Source organism: Artibeus jamaicensis, unplaced genomic scaffold, assembly GCF_021234435.1.
Source record: "Artibeus jamaicensis isolate MK-2021 breed Jamaican fruit bat unplaced genomic scaffold, CSHL_Jam_final contig_889, whole genome shotgun sequence".
NCBI classification, from domain to species: Eukaryota; Metazoa; Chordata; class Mammalia; order Chiroptera; family Phyllostomidae; genus Artibeus; species Artibeus jamaicensis.
Window position 1 is genome coordinate 5709252 of NW_026522005.1, and position 23990 is coordinate 5733241.

The 23990-nt window shown below is 38.1% G+C and overlaps 1 protein-coding gene across 7 annotated transcripts in view; it reads left to right on the plus strand.

Moving 5' to 3' along the window:
• Nucleotides 1-1197: 1197 nt before the first annotated feature.
• The window catches only part of CRACD (capping protein inhibiting regulator of actin dynamics), a 251949-nt gene continuing 229156 nt past the window's right edge, over nucleotides 1198-23990 (plus strand). For 4 of the 7 annotated variants that reach the window (XM_053654944.1, XM_053654950.1, XM_053654943.1 and 1 more), the window contains exon 1: nucleotides 6631-6949. The gene's annotated coding sequence lies outside the window, so the exon portion shown is untranslated. Of the gene's footprint in view, nucleotides 1218-6630; nucleotides 6950-9373; nucleotides 9427-23990 lie in introns of those variants that run through there. The other 3 variants (XM_053654953.1, XM_053654946.1, XM_053654947.1) reach the window with 2 other exon arrangements.

A 23990-nucleotide genomic window follows, 5' to 3' on the forward strand; every position in this document is an offset into this window, starting at 1 on the left:
CTGCCGACCTTTGCCTTGGAGGGAGACATTATCTTTTTTATGTTGGACAGCAAACAAATCTGCCCCCTGGTCCGGGATGACACTGTATCTCTCAAAGCTGTACAAACAACCTTGAAAAGATAGTCCAGAACATAAACTGTCAGTGCCTTTGCTAAAAAGACACACAGAAATAAGAGCTCTGTAGAGAAATAGTCTCCCAACACTAGTAATTTTTTCATTTTTATTTTTATTATTTTTGCTGTTACCGTTGTTCTTGCTCACTTTTTCCCCCTCTCCTCCCCACCCCCAGCCAATCCCCAAACTGCTGTGTGTGTCCATCAGTTGTACATAAACGTTAGTCCTTTCACCATCTTTCATCCTGTCCCTGCAACCTCCTTTCAGACAACTGTCAGTGTGTTTAATGTATCTAAGATTCTGTTACTAGTTTGCTTATTAGTTCATTGTGTTCATTAGATTCCACACGTAAGTGAGATCATGCGGTATTTGTCTTTCACTGATTGGTTTAATTCACTTTGCATAATTTTCTCCAGGTCCATCCACGCTGTTGCAAAATATAAGAGTTTCTTCTTTTTTACTTCTGTCAACAAACAAGTGCTGGTGAGGTTGTGGAGAAAAGGGAACCCTAGTGCACTGCTGGTGGGAATGCAGACTGGTGCAGCCACTGTGGTAAACAGCATGGAGTATCCTAAAAAATTTAAAACAGAACTGCCTTATGACCCATTGATTCCACTTCTGAGAATATAAACCAAGGATCCTGAGACACCAATACAAAAAATATATATGCCCTTTTATGTTTATATTAACATTATTTATAACAGCCAGGATCTGGAACAGCTTCAATGCCCATCTATAGATGAGTAAATAAAAAAGTAATTCTTAAAAAATTGAGATGTGTATGTTTCTACATAAAATTTACCACTTCAACAACTCTCAGGTGTACAATTAATTGGCATTAAATACATTTCCAGAACTGTAATATTACTTTAAATGCGCAGCTGGTTTGGATTTTCTAGAATTTTATTCAGAATTTTTACCTGTGCTCATAGGTGGGATGGACCACAGTCCTGTTTTGTGGAAAACAGCAGTGCTGTCTGGCTTTGATTCAGCTCCCGGCAGGCGTACTGAAATTTCTCCTGGCCCAGACTCTGAAGCCTTTTGCAGGGGAACTCCTGGCTCTTTGAAAGTTTATCGCTGACTCATGAAATCACCTGGGTAAGGTATATTTTTTATAGGAAAATATTTGACCACCTTTTCAATTTCTACTACAAATATTGACCTATTCACAGTGTCTCCCCCTTCTTAAGTTCAGTTTTTCTGGAAAATTGATTTCATCTAGATTTTTAAAAATCTATACCTTAGTCACTTCTCTTGAGAAATTTTGATTTTTGTTCGTTTCTTCACTAACAAGGACTGGACAATTTTTTCTCCTAAGAATCAACTGTTAATTTGTCGATCAAATCTGCTGTTTGTTTGTTTTCTCTTTCATTAATTTCTGCTTTACTGCTTTCTACTTTCTGTTTCCTTTGTTTTTTGTTTTCCTTCTGGAGCTATAAAATTAGTTTATTTTTTATTTACTAATGTATGCAATAGAGGCTACAAAACTTCCTCTGAGAATCTCAGGCTATGCCGGGGTTTTGGGTCATAGTTCTGTCACTTCTTTCTCACTAGATTCCGGCTGTGCTTGTGGATTGTTTCTTAGATGAGATCACTATATGATTCATCACCTAAACTGGGCACCTTTGCCAATGAACTGTATCTTTTAGGTCAGGAAAACAGGTGTAAGCCAGGACCATTCTGGTTAAACCAGAAAGTATGGTCACCCTACTTTTAACACAAGTTATTTAGCAGGGAGTTTTAAACTTTTCACATAAGATTTTGTTAGAAGTAGCTAATTTAGTGAATTTTGATAAAAATAGCGGTTTGCATAGATGTTTTTTGAAATCTATTGAGGTTGTATTGATTTTTTTTGTCTAAAACTTGGTTATTTTCTTCTGACTGTTCCAAAAGGCTTTATATAGAATAAATATTTTCTATCTGTTGGGTATACATTTCTTGATATCTTTTAGATAAACATCTTTTCTTGGACAAAGCAACAGAGATTTATTTTATCTCAGCTCTACAGGCTTAGAAGTCCAAGATCAAGGTGTTGGCAGGTTTGGTTCCTGCTGAGGACTCCCTCCTTGGCCTGCAGATGGCCTCTCTCGCTGCCTCTTCACATGGTCTTTTCTAGACCAACATCTTCCAGTGGCTAATTCTCCATTTAGTTATCTTTGTCTAAGTGACATATCAATTTCTAAGAAAAGCGAAAAAGTTTCCCATTATGAGAGCAGCTCCTTGACTTTTCTTTGTATTTCACTCTTCGGCTTCAGTAATTCAAAAACTCTATCATTACACATGTAAATTTCAGGACTCTTATGGGTATTTTTTTTATCTTGTACCTTTTAGCATCTGGTACTCTTTACCTTCAAATCTCTTCATCAGATATTAATATTGCTACTTACACTTTCTTCTCTTTGTAACAAGTTTATTAAGAGATGACTTAATTTCTCCATATAATCACACATTTGAATTGTACGATTTGGTTATCGTTAGTATATTCAGAGAGTTGTGTAGCTATTACCACCATCGAACATTTCATCATCCCAGAAAGAAACCCCATCCATACTCACACAGAGAGTTGCTCACCATTTTCCCCCAGCTCCTCTCCACCAACCATGAATCTACAACTGTCTGTACAGATTTACCTGTCTAGACATTTGCTATAAATGGAATCATATAACATGTGGTCTTTTGTTTTGGCTTCTTTCACTTAGCATAGCATTCCAAGGTTTACCCATGCAATAGCATGGATCCGTACTTCATTCTTTTTTATTGCCAATAATATTTTATTATATGGATATACCACATTTTGTTTAATCCATCCATCAGTTGAGGGACATTTCGATTGTTTCTACCTTTTGGCCATTATAAATAATGCTACTATAAACATTCATATGTATTTCTGTGGATGTATGTTTTCATTTCTCTTGGGTGTATACCTAGAAGTAGAACTTCTGGGTCATATGGTAACTCCGTATTTAACAATTTTTGGAAGTGCCAACCGTTTCCCAAAGTGGCCGCACCATTTTACATTACCATCGGCAATGTATGAGGGCTCCAGTTTTGCTGTGTCCTTACCAGACTTGCCATTGTCCTTTTTATTGTAGCTGTCTCAGTGGGTGGAAAGTGGTATTTCATTACACTTTTGACTTACCTTTCCCTCACGGTTGGTTAATGGCGTTGTGTAACTATCATTTGCTCCTTGACCATTGGCATATCTTCACTGAAGAAATGTCTATTGAGATCTTTTATCCATTTTAAAATTGGAATGTTTGTCCCTTTAATTACTAAGTTGTAAAAGTTCTTTATGTACTCTGTATACAAGACCCTTGTCAGATACAGGATTTGCAAATATCTTTTCCCATTCTGTGGGTCATATTTTCACTCTATGGTATCATTGCAGAAAAAAAAAGTGTTTAATTTTGATATGGTCTAATTTCATTTAGTTTTTCTTTTGTTGCTTGTGCTTTTGATGTCATATCTAAGAAACTGTTGTCTAACCCAAGGATGTGAAGACTTACTCCTATGTTTTCTTCTATAAGTTTCAGTTCTCACCTTTAGATCAATGATGGATTTTGAAGTAATTGTTTTATTTGGTGTGATATACTGGTCCAGTTTCATAATATTTTTCCCAAGCTTCATTTTTTATGCAGATATCCAGTTGTCCCATATGTTTTCTTTTTGTTAGTATTTGCCTAGAATGCTTTCCCATTACTTTATTTTTAGATGCCAGCATAACTTTGTAATTTAGAAGTAAGATATGTGAGATACAACAGTTATCCCCATTTACCGATTTGAGGAAATGTCCGTGGTGAATTATCCAGGGACTTGCCTAGGGACAGAGAGGCAGCACTATGGATAGGAAAGTTGTTCTCATTCTTTCTCACCCCATCCCAGGAGCTACATACAGCCTGACCTATAAGCCACTTAAATAAGCCCACCTCACTCACCTTGAACTCGGCTTATTTACAACAGCCTGTTGCCCAGAGTAGCCAGGAGAGAATTGCTGACCTTATGCCTGACTAACGGAAACTTTCAAAATGATGGTATACTTCAATTTTCTCACTTGGAAGTCGGAGCTTTTGAGAAGGCACAACAGGGTTCTGAGAGCAGCAAGGGACAATTGAAATACCTCCTATACCACAATATTTCTACTACTTTTAGCCTTTCCCTGTCTTTTTCTCTTTATTATTCACATGCTTTTTTTTTCTGCCCACTCAGCATGTCAGTCTCTCCTCCCAGCATGAGTGTTTACTGCTGCACTCCTTTCCTGAGCTCTGAAAATATGCCCTGCAAATGCGGAAAAAGGGATGCAAACCTGGTGCAGTGTAGACTCAAGAGGCTTCGTTAGTCCGGGTCTAACTCGGGGTCTCTCTTCCTTGTCATTATGGATGTTTTGATCAGTGGGTCTTTGCTGTGGAGACTGTCCTACGCTTTGTACAATGTTTAGCGGCATCTCTGGCCTCTACCCACTAGATGCCAGTAGTAGCATCTGCCAACCAGTTGTGACAATCGAAAATGTCTCTAGACATTGCTAAACAGCTTTTAGAGGCCAAAATTACCCATAATTGAGAATGACTGTTTTAGCTATATAATTAATTTCTCACATCCTTTCTATAATCCTCACATAACAAATAGATGGTTAAACATTTTTAACATGCCCAGTGTTCTCTTGCATTGCATAAAGTTCTCTGAAAATATGTCTTAACTGAAAGGCAATTAGCTATTTCAACAGTGGACTGGTACCTGGTTTGATGAGCCACAGTTTTTTACAGCCCCATCTGTAGTAATGATGAACAAATGTGTTTGAAAAGTGAGGGGGAAACAGCCCCTGTCTAGAGTGGTGCTGTGACTTCTGAGGCCTGCAAGACACAAAGTCTAGCTAGAAAGCTCTAATATGAATTCTCTGGAACTCTTTCAATATTTCAAGGGTGTATAATTTGGGGTACCTTGCCCTGTAAAATCAAAAGACAGTAGACCCAAACTTGATTTATGTAAATTTTTATTTTTATAGAGTATGTTCTCTTGTAGTTGACAAATCTACATCATGAAAAAGACCCCGGTTATATGTTCTACACAGATTTAATTTTGAGCTTTGGGGAACGTCTAGTGCTTTGTATTAAATCAAAAGTGACTTGCTTAACCTTCACAAAATTCCTCATTATTCCTATTAGGAATAAAGCAGACATACTTTAGGACGTGTAAGGATTGAGCAACTGAGAGATACCTATATTCACAAAAATACACAACCATATTTTATGCTGGTATTAATTTAAGTGTTTATCTAGATCCAGTTGGGTAAGATAACATGCATTACATCTTTGCAGTATCAAAGTTGCTTCTTCTAAGTCATGCATCTACCTTAAAATTATTAGTCCTGTTTTGGGCATTGAAAAATCTGGATCAAGATTGAGTACCTTCGGCGGTTACCTTTCATCTTTTGCATCTTTGTCATTGAGATTTTTTTGCGTTGTTTTAAATTTCCTGCTTAATAATGATGTTAAGTTATTTTTAGCATCTTTACATGAATAGTGAAAGGAAAGATCACCAGAAACTGATTTTCATTTAGATAGGACAAGTCTCAAGGTATGGACAGTTCTTTCTAAAAGCTATTCTTGTTAAATGTTAAAATATAGCACAATATTTTGCAGAAGTAGATGTTAACACGATGAGCTTGACCTGAACCCAGGAACCCAACTTGACAAGTATAGCCAACTACAAAGAAGAAATCAACATGTAATTAACCAAACAGTGTGTAAGCAGACACTAAACCTCCCTTCTCAGAGACAGAGCTTTGGATGTGAATGCCTTGTCTCCTTTACTTGCTGTAAGCAAATGAAACCACCTAGGGACAACCACATCTGGTACTTGACTAGAACACTCCAAGCCCCCAAACCCTTGAGTTTGGTAACACATTGAAACCCTTGAGTTTCGTAACAAAAAATATGGAGAAAAAGTCTCAGTGTTTCCAGTGAGGCCAAAAAAGGAACAGATACAAATTTTTCTGAAACATCAAAGTGAATATCTAATTTCATTGTGGCTGGGGACAATAATGCTCAATGTCATTGTCACTTAGTTCTAATGTACAGCTACTCAGCAAAGCAGTTTCGAGCTTTTCTATTTCTGTGTGGCATCTTTCAACCTGTTCGACTTTCAGGAGTCCCAGTGCTGTTTTCCACCGTAGGGGCTTCGCAGGTCGAAAGTTCCTCTGGAGTCCAGATCGCTCCCGTTAGTCTCTGACTCATCCAGGTACCAAGGGCCGGATGTGCATCCCATAGAGAGGTGACTAACGGTCGAGGGTTCTTGCCCCATGTAAGCCTCTCAGTGAACCCATGGCAATAACTTCAGAACCCACGCGTTCAGATGTCCCTCTGGCGGCTCCCTTGCAGTGGTGGGCTAGGCGGTGGTCAATCCCACGCCCTTCCCTGTGGACGGCTCCCGGTTTCTGGGCACCCTCCAGCGGGGGGCCGTCTGGTGCGCGCCACTCCCGGTGGGCGCCACTCCCGGTGGGCGCCAGAGGAACTCAGAGCGTCCAGCGCCTCGCGGCGGCGCCCGGCGGTCCAGGGGCGAAGCCGGGCGGGGCCGCGGCGCGGGTCCGAGCGCCCGAGGCGCCGGCGGAACATGTGACCACGCCGCGCCGGCCGGGCGAGCAGTGCCGCGCGGTGGCGGCGGCGGGGAGAGCAATGGAGGCCGCGGCCGCCTGAGAGGCGGGTGCGCTCCCGGGACTGCTGAGCGGGCTGCTGGTGCTGCGGGGCCGCAGCGGGCTGGGCAGTCGCGTCCGCCGCCCGCGCGGGACCGCTCGTCCCTGTCCAGCCGCTCTACCAGCCTCGGCGCCGGGCGGGGACCTCAGGTGAGCGCCCTCTCGGCCGCAGCCGGAGCCAGACAATGGGGGCAGCGAGCGGGCTTTTCCCCTCCACTCGCGATCCCGGGCGGGGTCACCGGGCGGGGTCCCCGAGGCGCTCCGGGATGCCCGACCTTGCCCTTGCCCTTGCCCTGGAAGCGTGGGCTTGGCGTGGCCCGCTGTGGACACTCCAGGAGCAACCCTCGCGTGGCGTGCGCCGTTTAGGAACCCACTCGAGGGAACCTGCGGACGGGCAGCGAGTACGGGAACTTGCCGAGAGCGTGGGACCTTTTAATTCCCTCTTTCCTTCCCGCGCCGCGGACTCCTGTCCTGGGGTCCCCGGCTCGGGTCCGGGTGGCGGCGCGGGACAGAGCGAGACCTCGCCGTCTGGGATCTGAGAGGTCAGCCCTCAGATCCGACCAGGGTCAGCCCTCTCCCCTGCCTGGGCTGCATTGCTTTGTTTAACCTTTGCCAAGTCATTTCGCGCAAACCCTTGTTGCCCCAATTCCGATGAGCCCCAGTTGGATGGCTGGAACGAGACAAAGGTTTTCCCTGTTTACCGAGGGCTGGAGCTAGGAGATTACACGTTGCCAGTAGTGTAAAATTTGTTTTCCTTATCTTCTCCCAGAGGTCTGGCTACGGTTTTCCTGGTTCTGTAATCGTCCTTTCTTGCAGAGGTCTGTAGTGGCGAGATTGCACCCCTAACCCTATGGACCGGGTGGGTGGGGTACGGCCTTTATTCATGGTTGTCAGTAAACAGAAGGGCTGACGTTCACACTTGATATTAGATATTCTCAGCATAGAGGCATCAGAAACATTAACTGGATTCTGAATTTTAAGAGAGATTGTGTATATTTAAACACATTTTGGTTCCTTGGATGCGGGGAGGGGAGACAAAACGTAGGAACTATGACCATGTGTTGTGAAATTTTAATATGGTTTTATGAATAATAGCCGGAAAACTGTTCTTGTGGAAGTGAGGGCGTGTGTGTGTGTTAAGGAGAACAGGGTGAGGGAGAGGGAGTGGTTAGAATACAAAGGATAAGGCAATTTTAGTAAGATTCTCAGTAAATTTCCTGCAGCAAATTTTCAATTCATTAAGTTGTCGTCAAATCATTGTCTCCCTGTAAAAATCGCCTACAGCAGTTGTTGAATTATATGTAAAATGGCTAAGGATTATTTGGCATTGTTATGTGACTTAGGAATCTGAATAGAACAATCAGTTTTGAGTAATTTTAAAAAGTCAACAAAGGAAGGACACCTTCTCTGCTACCACCTCTACTCTGGGGGAAGACTGAATCCTAGTTCAAGATATTCAACAGAAAATTGCCTGTAAGAAAATAAATTCAAAGGCAGGTTTTTAAAAGAAACATTTGGGAAAATGCCTCTTATATAGATGACATGGTCGCGCTGTAGACTATAGATCAACTCAGGACTGCGAAGGAAGAACAATCACGCTCTTCATCACCCCGTCCCAGCATTATTTAAGAATGTATATTCCTCAAAACCTTATTTTTATAGTCACCTCTGAGAAACTTTCCCTCTAAAGACAGCGTACTTGGCGCTGGATTTGGAGTCAGGAATATGATACAGACTCGACTTATTTAGGCAATTAGTATGAGGAACAAAAGCTGCCACACAGAAGTATACCTCGTTTTGTTGAACTTGGTTTATTGCACCTCACAGGTGTTGCTTTTTTTTTTAAACTAATTGAAAGCAAGGCCCTCCATTTGCACAAGGAAGTGGTGGTGTGGAACCAAACCTACAATATCTCCAAGGTATGCCTGTAGTTCTTTCTGAATTATAAAGCACTATAATAAACCGAAGTTATTGTTGTTACTAGATGAGGAAGCTGCATTTTGCAATGTTCTCTTACACAATTTTGGAAAAGGTAATTGAAATTAATATGAGATTTTCCAGGGCAAGGGATGGCCCTTCAGGTTTGTTTGTTTTGTAGCCCACGTTTGTAATCTGGCATATAGTAAGTATTCAGTACAAAAGGATGAATTAATTTAAAATAAAATACAAATGGATAAAACATGTATAAAAGTCAAATTGGATTACTTCTTTTAGTTTAATGGAGGTCTCTGGTGTGCCAAGAACTGTGTGGAGTGTTCTCATGTAGTTTATACAGACCTGGTGGCCTTCCTGTTTTCATCATATTTGATGTGTGTCTATGACGGATGGGGCCTCTGGGGTGGTATTAATGATCATCTCATATAACTGAGTAGCACAAAGGAACATTTCACTTGTAATATGTACATATACTTGCTCACAGTGGCCTGTGGGGAGGCAGGGCAGATACTATCATTCCTGTTTTGTAGGTGAGGAAATCCAGACACAGAGAGATTAAATGACTTGCCAGTTCCTTGCCACTGAAGCAACAATGCCAGGGACCGAAGCTGGCTCTCACGCCCAGTGCCTTCACCTCCGAATCACACTGCCTTCTCCCAGATAGGCCACACCTCCAGGAAAAGTGCTCTACGGTTAGGCTTCATGAAAAAGTATATCTTTTGAATAACTTGTATATAAGGAGAAGTTACATTCTATAATCTAACACTTGTGAAGTGGTTAATGTGCAAGTTCTTCAGTCAGGTGACTAAATTTGAACCCTGGATTTACCAGTTGCTAGCTGTGCATCCTTGGCAAGTGACTTATCTCTCTAAGTCCCAGTTTTCTCATCAGTACAATTGGGGAAGTGATAGTATCGACCTTACAGGATTTGAGGGAAGATGAAATGAAATAGTGTATGTGCTTGGAACAGTGTCTAGTAGAAACTAAGCATTCAGTGTCAGGTCATTATTTTTGTTTTTATTATAATGTAAAGCACTGGTTTTAATTTTTTTTTTGCACAGTAAATGCTATGTTTTATTTTGCTATCCAGTGTATAGATACATCACAAATATGTTTAATTAAAAAAATATCGTGAATCAATGCTGGAATTTTCTCTATGCAATGCATTCTTATATTATTTATTCAATTTTATTTAAAAATGCTGCTTGAGATCCACTAAATGATTTCAATCCCATTAAGGATCATCACCTGCAGCTTGAAAACACTAATGTAAAGGATACCACGGTTAAGTTCATTAAAGAAAAATCGTATTGAATTTTTATATTTTTCCTTCTAACGATTTACAACATCAGTTGGAATTTGAATATTAAGTTATACTGAGTATGAGTTATTAAACACGTCTTAGTAATAACGATAGCCATTTGCTGAGTGTTTATGATGGTCCAGGTACTGTGCTACTATTACATGTTCTCTAATTCAGTGCTCATAGCAGCCTGTAGTTTGGCCTTGTGTTTCCATTTGATAATTGAAATTAAGACTCCAAAGAGGCTTTACGAACTTACCCAACATCATAAAGTTAGTGAGAGGTGAATCAAGAATTCATGAGTTCTGTTTGACCCCGGAGCTCTCTTCTTTCCTCCATACTCTGTTTTGATGTTCTCTCACAGTAATTTCTGATGTATCATTTCTTACTTTAGGTAAATTTGAATGGCAATATTGAGAATTTACCTATTGTGGTACATCTTTTATTGTTTCCTTCGAAAGAATCCATTTGAAAAAAATTTGAACTTAGTAAATTAAGTAAGAGTGTATGCTAGGTAGAGTGATAACTTATTTTAACTTCGCTGGTCTTTAATGTAAATATTTTAAAATAGCTTCTCAGGTTCTTATGGTAGAGTCAACTGATTGGTCAGTTTTATTGAGCCCAAAGGTTTAATATATCTTCAGAAGAGATGTGAAAACTATGTAACTATAGAAAGACTTCATTAGGAATGATTGCCAGCTTTTCTTAAGGCTCAAAATGAAGACTTCAGAGCTACAAAGGGTACTTTATGGTATATTGATTTGTCACAAAATCACCAGGCAGTATTTATTTTGTAAAATACTGGTAAGAAAGCACTAACTGTCCTATTAATTTTTTTTCAGTTTTTGCAAGTGTTTCTTAAATTTTTAGCAGTATTTTAATTTTAAATTGATGGCATTTCTTGCACTTTCTTCCTATTTTAAAAATATTGAGAAATAATTAGAGAATGTTAAGGAAGTATATTTTATTATAAAAAGTACTTAGACTACACAAGTAGATGAGTGTGACTGTTAACGGAAAGACGAATTTCACTGCTTCATTCAAACTGCGTCCGACAAGTTGACTCTCACGTGGTCCGGTCTGTGTATTGCCACGACATGCAGGGGTGTGCTGTGCACATGAGATGATTATCGGGTGCTTGCTTTTGCACTGCAGCTTCTGTGGCATGGAACTCTACGCTTGCCATATGTTAAAAGAGTTTATTTGTTGAATTAAGGTTAGTCTTTTCAAACTGTTAATTTTGAAATCAGAGTTTGGGTAGATGATGATGGTATTTTAGACAAACAGCCGTTTCATGGTTTATAAATGTGGTTTGAAAATATTTTTGTTAATCAATCATCATTTTGTGTTAAGATTAGATAAGAATGAATATAGTTTTGTTTATTGTTATCAGATTTCACGCTTAGGTTAGTTCTCAGAAAATTGTTTTGCCCCTAAAGGAATTGTGTGTGCAAATGTAGTAAGCTTATATTTTATGTTTATTTTATTATTTTATTCCTGTTGCCTAACACTTAACCTTTAATGGGTTGGTATGGTTTTTGTGAGCCCTAAGAAACATTTCAGCAATTAATTGTTTGCTGTAATTTTTATATTCAGACAGATATTAAACTCAGTTACCATTACATTCTGTACTACTTTTATTCTTGATGTTGGAAATTCTTAGAGATAAGAGCAAAATCGATTTAGATATTTACTTGTACAAGTGGCTTTGAGGCAGATATGTACAAATATTTTAGGTTTGTATATAGGTGTGATTTCCACAGATATATGAGAAGTGCAAAATCACAAACTCTTAATAAGTTAAAAAATTATTTTAAGTAACTTTGTGGAAATAAAAATAACTAAAAATCTTGAAGAGATGTTGAACGTCATAGTCACATGTTATCAGAAATATTCAAGAAGCCAAATAGCACAACCATATGTAATAGTTTTCATGTTCTAGTAAGTTTGTATGTGGAAAGGTGATTTCATTTAAATTATCAAAAATGAAAAGCAGAAATATTTTCAGATTTCATTTTGTTAATTTTTTATTTATTTTGAGAGAGAAAGAGAGGGAGGGAGAAAGACAGGGAGAGAAGCATCAATGTGTGGTTGCCTCTCGCCTACCCCCAACTGGGGACCTGCAACCCAAGCATGTGTCCTGACTGGGAATCGAACCAGCAACATACCAGTTCACAGGTTGGATCTTAAACCACTGAGCCACACCAGCCAAGGTTATTTTCGGATTTTTAAATCTTGACCAGTTCTTTAATAAAGTTGTTTCCAAAACCAGCGTGGTATAATTATTAAGCATTTTAGGAAAAGATAGAGAAACTAGATAGAGAAACTACATCCCTGAAACACTTTGAGAAATATTTAAATTGGAAGTAAGCGCTCAGATCAGTAGAGGCAGATTGTGAGAACAGAATTAAAAAGTATATAGCAGCTGCTAAGAGGAATTATTTCCAGTAACAAGGGAGGAAGGACAACTTGCTCCAAAAGGTGTTGGCTTTTACCAGGGAAGGTAAGAACCCATACAGAGCCCACTGTCTGGGCCCCACCCACCTGGCGAGGGATTGGCTGGCTCTAAGAGGGAGACGGGAGGGGTGCAACAGACTAATTTAGTTATTATTGAAATCTAGAATAAGCTGGATTCAATAAATAATCAGTGAAGATTCTTGTATATAATTGGTAGGTAGCCCATAGATTCTTCACTTGGGAGAAATCAGAAGGAAAGGCCATGGTCCCAGGATCCCTGTTTTGGGAAGAGAAGATATCACAACTCCATTGTCAAAGTCGTATATGGTCTCAGTTGGGGACCACAGCTGATGTTCTTAGGGAACCTTGTGACAGATTGAACAGAGCTGATAAGATACTGCTGATGAATTCCAGGCTGCCCTAAATGATTGCATTTTGGATTTTCTTCATTGTGAAAAGTTTTAAATACATTTAGTGACTTTTCATCTGCTATAGTATCATTATGACAGACAAGACGAACTTCCTTGGCACTTAGGAAGACGCTGCCCCAGCCGTATTTGTGATGTGTTGACTGTGATCTAGAGTTAAAGAGGTCAGGGTCACAGGTTCAATGCCTGGGAAAGCCCGTTAGCTTAGCTTTGTTCTCTCATCTCATATGGGACTCTTCACCCAGACCAGCCATCTGGCGTAGGCAGATCATTGATCACAAAGGGACGAATAAGTGAGACACTGTGGGAGGGGCAGCATGAGTCTTTCTCAATAGATGCTGAGTAATTGGGAAAACAATTCCAAAAGCATGTGAAACTTGTTTCTTACGTTATCTTAAAATGTAGAAGATAACACAGTCGTCAAATATTTTTGTCATTTCTGTTAAACTCTTGTTTTGACAGTTGTTTTTCGAGTTAGGATTTTTTAGAAGTCTCATTCATTCAGCAGTTGTACATTCTCCTGAATGGTCTTAACCTCCCTCTAGGTTTGTAGGACAGTGGCTGTGGTGGGGAGAGCAGGTGAGTCTGCAAGTCGGAGCTCAAACCACTGATTCAGTTGTTCACAGACCCAGTGCCACTGAATTTTTAAAAAGGGGAAAAAAGCAAAGGGCCATTTTGAATGAGAATAAGTATACTGAGAATCTTCAGGGACACATTTTATAGTTTTCCCAACTATTCCTGATCTACAAATCTCATGCTCCCTTCATTAAAATTATTTTGTTGAGAGAAATGCCAGAGGTCCTCTAGACCTGTTCTGTCTTATATAGTAGCTACTGGTTCCATGTGGCTACTTCTCATTGAAATATGGCTTGTGCACATTGAGATGCGCCATAAGTTTCAAACATTTGGTATGAAAAGGAATGTAAAATATGTCATTAATTACATTAAAATATTGATTACATATTAAAATAGTGTTTTAGCTGTGTTAGATTGAATAAAACATTTTAAAAATTCATTTTACCTTTAACTCTTTCAAATATGCCTACTAGAAAAGTAAAAATGATATACGTGGCTCACATTTGTGGTTTGCATTATATTTCTGCTGGGCAGTGCTCTCCTCGACCAACCCCTCGTTTTACAGATAAGAAAGCTAAGGTTCAGAGGTTAAGTAACTGAGTTGAGTTCTTTCCATCGCCTGTAATCTCTCCCTGTTAATAGGTTAGGTGCTCAGGAAAATGGATCTCTGAACCATTAAGGACCATTTAGTGCATGGCAGTCACCATATGTTGCAAGATCTGTGCCTGAGTCATTGCGTATTAGGTGTGATGCCAGTTGGGGGGTGTGTGTTTGTGTGTATGGGCATATAAAGGAGCGGAAGTTTGTTTTCTTTATAATACTGATGCTTAGGCTCAGTTTTACTGCGTTGTATAGGTCAGAGGCCCTCCAGGTTTATTTACTTCTAAGAAAAGCACATTAAAATATTAGATGCTAACAGTTGTACTTCTGGGATAAGTAAGATATGCTGCTCATTTTAATGGATACTTTCAATATGTATTTCTTATTACAAAGAAGATTTCATATGGTTTTAAATGAACCTTGATGGAGAAGCAGCAAGGTTTTCAGGCTGTATGTCGTTTGGATGGAGAGAGCTGAGTGAAGAGATATTGCTTAGCCTGTGTTCTGAAGAAAGAGTGTGAGCAATTGGTTACAGTCTCTTAACCTTGGATTCTCTTGATGGTTCAGTACTGGGCTGGTGCAAACCCAGAATGTTTTTCAGTTTTTTGATAATAATGGCAATTGGCAAAGATAAGAAGGAAGAAAATCTCAGGATCAAATTTGTTGTTTGTTATTTCTTTTTAGTTGAGATTTTTGTTTTCCAAATCAATAGAGGTAGTTCAAATTAACATCTTTTAAAAATATATTGTATTGATTATGCTATTATAGTCGTCCTATTTTTTCTCCCCTTTATTCCCTTCTACCCTGTACCCCCCCCCACTTCCACCATCATTACTCCACCTTAGTTCATGTCCATGGGTTGTACATATAAGCTCTTTGGCTTCTCCATTTCCCATACTATTCTTAACCTTCCCCTGTCTATTTTGTACCTATCATTTTTACTTCTTATTCTCTGTACCTTTCCCCCATTTCAAATTTCATCTTAAAGATATTTTCTTGATGTAGCTTCAGGTCTAGTCTTTCTTTTTGGCCCATGCAGAGTTTTAAGTTATTCTCAGTCTATTGTCAGTGACCCAATGACAACTGATGAACAAGGACTTTGTAAGGGAGCCTCTGATACTTCAGTTAATGTCATCATCCATACTAGATAGTAATATGTATAAATTTAGGCTTTAGGAAGGGTATTTTGGAGGTTCAAAGAAGATAAGTGACTAATTCCAGAATAGTGGCTTATAAAAACATTTCCAGATTATCATTTTTCCATGCTTTTTGTCTGTTACAAACAGCCCCCATTGATCCTAGGTACAGAGAAATAAAACAAGATAGCAATTTGAAGATTCCCACAAATTTAATAGCCCCCCAAAAGTAATTGTTCCCTGTGGTATGAAGTGTAATACGAAGTACCGTGACTGTCCTCATCTCACCCAGCCCAGTCGGCATGAACCCAGTTGATGGCGTGTCAGCACACACATACTGAGCACACACATGTGCTGGGCACTACGGGCATGGTGTGAAAACAACAAAGGTTGGATACAGATCATTTGAATATGGCAATAGTAGATATCAGACCAAAGCATTCAAAACTTCTGTTGTCATTTCTAATTTGGGTAAAGAACGTAGCATTTTTATAGAATGAATATTACGGAAGCATTGTCATACAACAAATGCATTTTGATTAATATTCTGTAATTCACCAGTGATTTCATGTGCTGTCCTGTTAAATATCATGTCCCATTTCTAGCACTAACTGATTTTTAGGGTCATTGGGACAGTGAGTTGGGATACTGGGATGCTGGCCATCCCATTGGGAATCTCACAGAACACGGCAGTGTTCATAGCACATGTCCCCTGTTTTTCCCTCCTCCTCTCTGGTTCCAGCTGTTTATCCTAGGTACCATGGAGCTGATAGTGAATATAAGAATGAAGGACTCAGAGTCTAGTAAAGAAGAAAGACACGGCAGAATGTAGAGTGTGCTGTGATAGAGGGTCAAAGTGCTGTGGGAACTCCTAGGAAGGAGTGAGTATTCTGGTGAAGAAGGGTAGAATGCAGACAGATAGGGAGGAAGCTCACAGAAGAAGTGATATCTGAGCTGGGTCTTGAAAGATGGGTGGAATTTTGGCAGGTGGAAAGGTGTTCTAGAGGTAGGGAACAGAGTGAGCAAAGATCTGGAAGCATGAAAGCCTTGCTGAGGTGCTGAGGTGGTGGGAACATGGGGCATAAAAGGGAGACAATAAACAGTAAACAAGTAAGTGTGTAAGAGCGTGCCAGGTCGTGAGAAGTGCTGTGAGGAAGGTAAAGCTGAGAGAGTGCAGTAAAAAGTCGTGCTGTTTACAGATAGAGTAGCCCAGGGAGCTTTGAATGAGGTAGAAGAAGCCTTGGAAATATTGGGAGTCTCTTCCAGATCTCAAATCATAGGTATAATTAACTGAAAAGCTATGGGAATTCAAGCTCTTCAACACTAATTTAAATTCATTTCCATGTAGATGTTCTTACAGTTTCAATTAATCCCATCAATATGGTTATTGATGGGGCAGAATGTTTTTAGCACTCCACCTTTTATATGTAATTCGGCTAAGTACATCACAGTCTCATTTTAGAGAACAGCCTCTTTGGTGTTCTGGAAAAATGCCACCCATGTTGGTCATTTGAATTTTGCCTGTCTCCCTCAGTCCATTATCCATCTCAAACCTTTGTGGCTTTGGAAGGAGGAGGATGGTAACCTTTACCCAACCAGATTTGGGCAGTTGCTCAATATATTGAATAACTCTTCTAAGTTATTTTAATATAAATTAAAGTTAAGTGGGAGCTCTGGGATAGCCCTGTTTTAATTAGAATTGGAATGTGTCTTAGGAGACCATTTCTGCCAGTTAAAATTGTAACAGTGGCATTATGATTTTTTAAAAGAATCATTAATAAGCTGGGTATTTCCTGAGCTCTTAAAGTTTGGCGTGTAGATGATTCTTGTCAAACCAAGTGAAAAGCTGAAGAATGCAGACATTCTTCTTTGGCCCCAAACCGTTTTCTTGGAGAAAGTAATCAGCAGGAGAGTATGCCTAAAACTGACTTGTTCTGTATCTGAGATACTAAGTTGGGAGATCTGGACTTAGCGTTTATTGAGAACCATTTCCATAGAGTTTTAAATTGGTGTCCCAGAAATTGTGTCTGCAGGTTGGGAAGCTACAGTAGAATGCTGTACTTTTAGAGATAGTGTAAGATGTGATCCCTGACCTTATGCTGTGTTTCCTTGCCTAGTAGCTTACAGCCAGTGGAACTGGCCCTGCCTAAATTACGTAAGTCATTCTATGGGACTTACAGGGGGTTGTTAATGGAACTAAGTGACTTACATATTTGGGGTTTACGCATGTATTTTTGTTCTTTCTTCACTTTTCCTTTTACTGAATATAAAAGTGTCTCCTGGGTCTTTGGTTCTGCCTTCTGGTTGTGTATAACCCCTGCCCTAGATCACTTCATTCTGCTGGTCCCTGTTGTTATATGATTTATCTTTAAAAAATTAAATTCTCATTATAATTCCCTCATGCATCTGTCTGACTCAAAATGTTTAGTTATTTGATATAGAACTGAAGGAAAGAAAGGAAGGGAGGGGAGGAGGGTGAGAGGGAGGAAGAAGTCTGTTTAGACACTAACAGATCATGTTAGTATTTTATTTACTTATATCTGAATTTTTAATACTCTGTTTTTTCCTCAAATATTAAAATTTTTATTATAGCAAAATTTGTATGTTAATAACATAAAATTTACCATTTTAACTGTTTTAAGTGTACAGTTGGCTGGCATTATCTATATTCAAAGTCACACAGCCATCGCCAGCCACAACCCTTTTCCAGAACTTTTTCATCGTTCCAAACAGAAACTCTGTACCTGTTAAAAAAAAATACTCATTTCCCCCCGTCCTGATTCTACTTTCTGTGAATTTGCCTATCCTAGATACCTCATGTAAGTGGGATCGTACAGTATTTGTTCTTTTGCGGCTGACTTATTTCACTTCGTATAGTGTTTTCAAGGTTCATTCATGTTGGAGCATATGTTAGACCTTTATTCCATTTTATGGCTGAATAAGATTCCATCTTATGTACATACCATTTTTTTAAAAATCCATTTATCTGTCGATGGACACTTGGGTTGTTTCTGTGTTTTAGATGTTATAAGTAATGCTGCTCTGAACCAAGGTGTACAAATACCTCTTCAAGACCCTGCTTTCAATTCTTTTGGGTATTGAAAAGAAGAGAGGTGGCCGGATCATACAGTAATGCTATTTTTAGTTTTTCCAGGAACTACCATAGTGTGTTCGGTAGTGGCTGTTTTATACTCTACACTCCCACCAGCAGTGCACAAGGGCTCCAATTTCTCTACATCCTCTCCAACACTTGTCTCTTTTTTCTTTCGATAATAGCCATCCTGACAGGTGTGAATTGGTATCTTGCTGTGGCTTTGATTTGCATTTCCCTAATGATTAGTGATGTTGAGCATATTTTTATGTACTGATTGGCCATTTTTATGTCATCTTTGTAGAAATGTCTATTAAAGTCCTTTCCCCTCTTTTAAATTAGATTGTTTGGGTTTTTTTGCTATTGAACTTTAGAAGTTCTCTGTATATTCTGGGTATTAATCCTTTTTCTCATAATATGATTTGCAAATATTTTTTTCCATTCTGTGGGTTGCCTTTTTACTCTATGGATAGTGTTTTAATGCATAAAATATTTATAAATTTCAATTTGTCTATTTTTCTCTTATCTCTGTCTTTGGTATCATTTCCAAGAAATGATTGCCAAGTCCAATGTTGTGGAGCATTAGTCCTACATTTTCTTCAGAGAGTTTTCTTGTTTTAGGTCGTGCATTTTGGTCCTTCACCCGTTTTGAATTAATTTTCATACGTGGTGTTAAGTAAAGGTCCCACTTCAGTTTTTTACATTTTGATATCCAGTTTTCTTAGTGCCATCTGTTGAAAAGACTGTCCTTTCTCTATTGAATGGTCATAGCACCCTTGTCAAAAATCATTTGACCATATATGTGAGAGTTTAAGGATCTCTATTTTCATCCATCAGAAAACATGTGTGTCTTTATGCTAGTACTATACTGTTTTTTAAATACATTTTATTGGTTATGCTGTTACAGTTGTCCCAATTTTTTCTCCCTTTTCTCCCTTTCTTCTTTTTTCTCCCCTCCTCCCTGAACTGTCCCCCTACCCTCCAGCATTCCACCCTGACCTCAGTTCATTTCCATGTGTTGTACATATAAGTTCTTTGGCTTCTACATTTCCTATAATATTCTTAATCTTCCCTTGTCTATTTAGTGTCTACCTATTTTTATTTACTGCACCGTTTCCCCCACTTCTCCTCTACCCCTTCCCCACTGATAACCCTCCATGTGATATACATTTCTGTGATTCTGTTCTTTTTCAAGTTGTTTGCTTAGTTTTTGTTTTTTAGATTCAGTTGTTGATAGTTGTGAGTTTGTTGTCATTTTACTGTTCATGATGTTTGATCTTGTATTTCTTAGATAAGTCTCTTTAAATTTTCATATAAGGGTTTGGTGATGATGAACTCCTATAACTGTACCTTGTCTGCGAAGCACTTTCTGCCCTTCTATTCTAAATGATAACTTTGCTGGATAGAGTAATCTTGGAAGTAGGTCCTTGCCTTTCATGATTTTGAGTACTTCTTTCCAGCCCCTTCTTGCCTATAAGGTTTCTTTTGAGAATCAGCTGATAGCCTTATGAGAACTCCTTTGTAGGTAACTGTTTCCTTTTGCTGCTTTTAAGATTCTCTTCTTATCTTCAATCTTGGTTAACTTAATTATATGTCTTTGTGTGTTCCTCCTTGGGTCCAACTTCTTTGGGACTCTCTGAGCTTCCTGAATTTCCTGGAAGTCTATTTCCTTTGCCAGATTGGGGAAGTTTTTCTTCATCATTTGTTCAAATAAGTTTTCAATTTCTTGTTCTTCCTCTTCTCATTCCAGCACCCCCATGATTCAGATGTTGGAATGTTTAAAGTTGTCCCAGAGGTTCCTAAGCCTCTCCTCATTTTTTTGCATTGCTGTTTTTTCATTCTGTTCTGGCTGGATGCTTATTTCTTCCTTTTGTTCCAAATCATTGATCTGAGTCCCAGTTTCCTTCCCTTCATTGTTGGTTCTCTGTATATTTTCCTTTATTTCATTTTGTGTATCCTTCACCTCTTCCTTCATTTTGTGACGAAACTCAGTTAGTTCTGTGAGCCTCCTGATCACCAGTGTTTTGAACTCTGCATCAAATAGGTTGGCTGTCTCCTTGTTGCTTAGTTATTTTTCTGGAGTTTTGATCAATTCTTTCATTTGGGCCATATTTTGTCTTGGCACACTAGTCTCAATGAATGTTTCTTTAACTTCTTGGTTGTTGGATGTCCATGTAAATGATTTTCTGCCAGTTCTGGTGGTTCTTTGTTTTTAAATTGGTTGTTATCCTTCTTTTAGTTGTGCAAGGAAGTGAAGTGTTTTTGCCTACACCTCCATCTTGGCCAGAACCCTATACCTTTTTGATTACTGTAGCTTTGTACTAAGTTTTGATATCAGGAAGTGTGAGTCCTTCAGTTTTGTTCTTCAGTATTGTTTTGGCTCTCAGGGACTCCCTGATATTCTATGTGAATTTTAGGGCAAGTTTTTCTGTTTCCACAATACAAATCATCAGGATTTTGATAGGGATAGCATTGAATCTGTAGATTGCTTTGGGTAGTATTGATATTTCAACAATATTCAGTCTTCTAATCCAGGAACATGGGGTATGTTTCCATTTATTTATATCTTCTTTACTTTCTTTCAACAGCGTTTTATAGTTTTCATTGTATAGGTCTTTCACTTTCTTAGTTGATTCCTAAGTATTCTTTTTTATGCTGTTAAAAATAAAGTTATTTTATAATTTTCTTTTCAGATTGTTTATTGTTTGCGTATAGAAATACAACTGATTTTTGTATGTTTACATGGAATATTGCTACTTTGGTGAATTCATTTATTTTATCAGATTCTTTATGGAGTCCTTGGGGTTTTCCACATATAAGATCATAATCATCTGCAGACAAAGATGATTTTACTTCTTTTTTTCCAATTTGAATGCTTTTTATTTCTTTTTGTTTTCCTAATTGCTTTGGCTACAACTTTCTGTTCTATTTTCAATAGAAGTGGTGAAACCAGGTATCTTTGCCTTTTTCCTGATCTGAGAAGAAAAGCTTTCAGTCATTCATCATTGAGTATGATATTCTCTGTGGGTTTTTAATATATGGCTGGTACTACATTGAGGCAGTTTTCTTCTCTTCCTATTTTGTTAAGTATTGTCATCATAGAAGAGTGTTGAATTTTGTCATGTATTTTTCTGTATCAGTTGAGGTGAACATGGGGTATTTTCCTTCAGCTTGTTGATATGATGAATTACATTGATCAATTTTCATATGTTAAATCATCCTTGGATTTCAGGAATAGATTCCACTTGGCCATGGTAAATAATTATTTTAATATGCTGATGAATTATGTTTGCTATTGTTTTACTGAGTACTTTTACATCAGTGTTTCTAAGTGATATTGGTCTGTAATTGCCTTTTCTCATGGTATCCTTGTTTTGCTTTGTATCAGTGTTATGCTGGCATTATAGAATGGGTTAGGAAGTGTTCTCTCTTCATTTTTTTGGGGGGGGTGTGGAAAAGTTTGAGGATTGGCATTTTTCTTTAAATGTTTAGTAGAATTTACTAGTGAAGTGAATTCTGTCTTCGGGAGATTTTAAATCACTGATTCTATTTTCTTTCTCATTCAAATTTTCTATTTTTTTCTTTGTGATTTAATTTTGGTATGTTTTGTGTTTCAAGGAATTTGTTCAGTTCATCTAGACTATCCAATTTTTTGGCATATGATTGCTCATAGTACTCTCCTCCATTTTCTCCTTTTTATTTCTATAGAATCATTAGTTATGTTCCCACTTTCATTTCTGATTGTAGTAATTTGAATCTTCTCTCTTTTATTTCTTAGTCCATCTAGCTAAAGGTTTGTCAATTTTGTTGATCTTTTCAAAGAACCAGTTTTGGGATTTATTTACATTCTTTATTGTTTCTCTAGTCTCTATTTTGTTTATTTCTGCTGTAATCTTTATAGTCTACTTTCTCTGCTAGCTTTGAGTTTTGTTTGTTCTTTTTCCTCCCTAAGTTATAAAGTTGTTGATTTAAGATCTTTCTTGTTTTTAATATAAATGTTTATAGCTATAAATTTTTCCCTTAGCATATGTTTTGCTATGTCCCATATGTACTGGTATGTTTTGTTTTCATTTGTCTCCAGATATTTCCTAATTTCCCTTGTGATTTCTTCTTTGATCCATTGGTTGTTTAAAAATGTATTGTCTAATTTACAGAATTTTATGAAGTTTCTAGTTTTACTTTTTTAAATTCATAACTTCATCCTATTGTGGTCAGACAAGGTACTTTGTATGATCAGTCTGTTTTTTAAATTTACTGAAACTTAATTTCTGGTCTAACATATGTTCTACCCTGGAAAATGTTCCATGTGCAGTTAAGGAGAATGTGTATGCTGTTGTGTAGAGTGTCCTATGTATCTTTAAGATCTGATTGTTTTATTATCATGTTTAAGCTTTCTCTTTCTTTACTTAACCTCTCTCTGTTTTATGCATTATTTCGAGTATGGTGTTGAAGTCTCCAACTATTACTATAGATATGTCTTCCTTTAGTCTGTCAGTTTTACTACATATATTTCACAGTCTCTCATTAGATGTGTTTTTTTAAGATTTATTACTATTTTTTATTGTTGTTCAATCACAGTTGTCCACATTTTTCCTCCCATTACTCTTCCCTGCCCTATCCACCCCACCTCCCACCTCCCACCTGCCACCTCCAGTCCTTCTCCTCCCCCTATTGTCTTTGTCCCTGGGTCCTTATTTTTACCCTGTTTGTATCTTTGGATCTTGTTGATAGCATATAGTTGGGTCAAGTGTTTTTATCAACTCTGCCAATCGCTGTCTTTTGATTGGATAATTTAATTGAATGACATTTTAAGTAATTACTGATAATGAGGGATTTACTTTTGTCATTGTGCTATTTATTTTCTTTATGCCCATTAGCTTTTTTTTGTCCCTCATTTCCTGCATTACTGTATTTTTGTGTTTAGTTGATATTTGTTAGTGAAATGTTTACTTTTCTTTCTCATTACCTTTTGTGGTTACCATGGGGATTACATTTAACATCCTAAAGTGAATATACACTAATTTGATTTTATACCAGTTCATGCAAAAACTCTGCTCCTTTACAGGTCTACCCCCATCCCTTTTGGTTGTTGTCACAAAATTATATTTTTATACATATGTTCCCAAAAGTATAAACTAATCATTCTTTTAAATGTATTAGTCCCTAAATTGTATAGAAAACAATATTTGGGGTTATATGCCAATGATACAGTAATTCTAACTTTTACAGTAATTTTTTTCTTTAAATGTACTGGTCTCTTAAATTGTGTAGAAAGCAAACAAAAGACAATTCCAAATCACAGTTACAATAATACTAACTTTTAATTGTCTATGTATTTAACTTGGAGATAGAAATTTTTCCATACAGTGTTAAATTTCTGTCTAGTGTCCTTTCATTTTACCTTGCAGGACTCTTTTTAATATTTTTTGCAGGGCTGATATAGTGGTCATGAATTTCCTATGCTCTTGTTTGCTGGGAATGTTTTAATTTCTCTCTCACTTTTGAAAGGCAGTTTTGCCAGTTATAAGATTCTTGGTTGACAGTTTTTTCTTTTATTGCTTTGACTGTATTGGCCCACTGTCTTCTCACCTCCAAAGTTTCTGAGAAATCTGCTGTTAATGTTATTGAGGATGCCATGCATGTGATGATTCACTTCTCTCTTGGT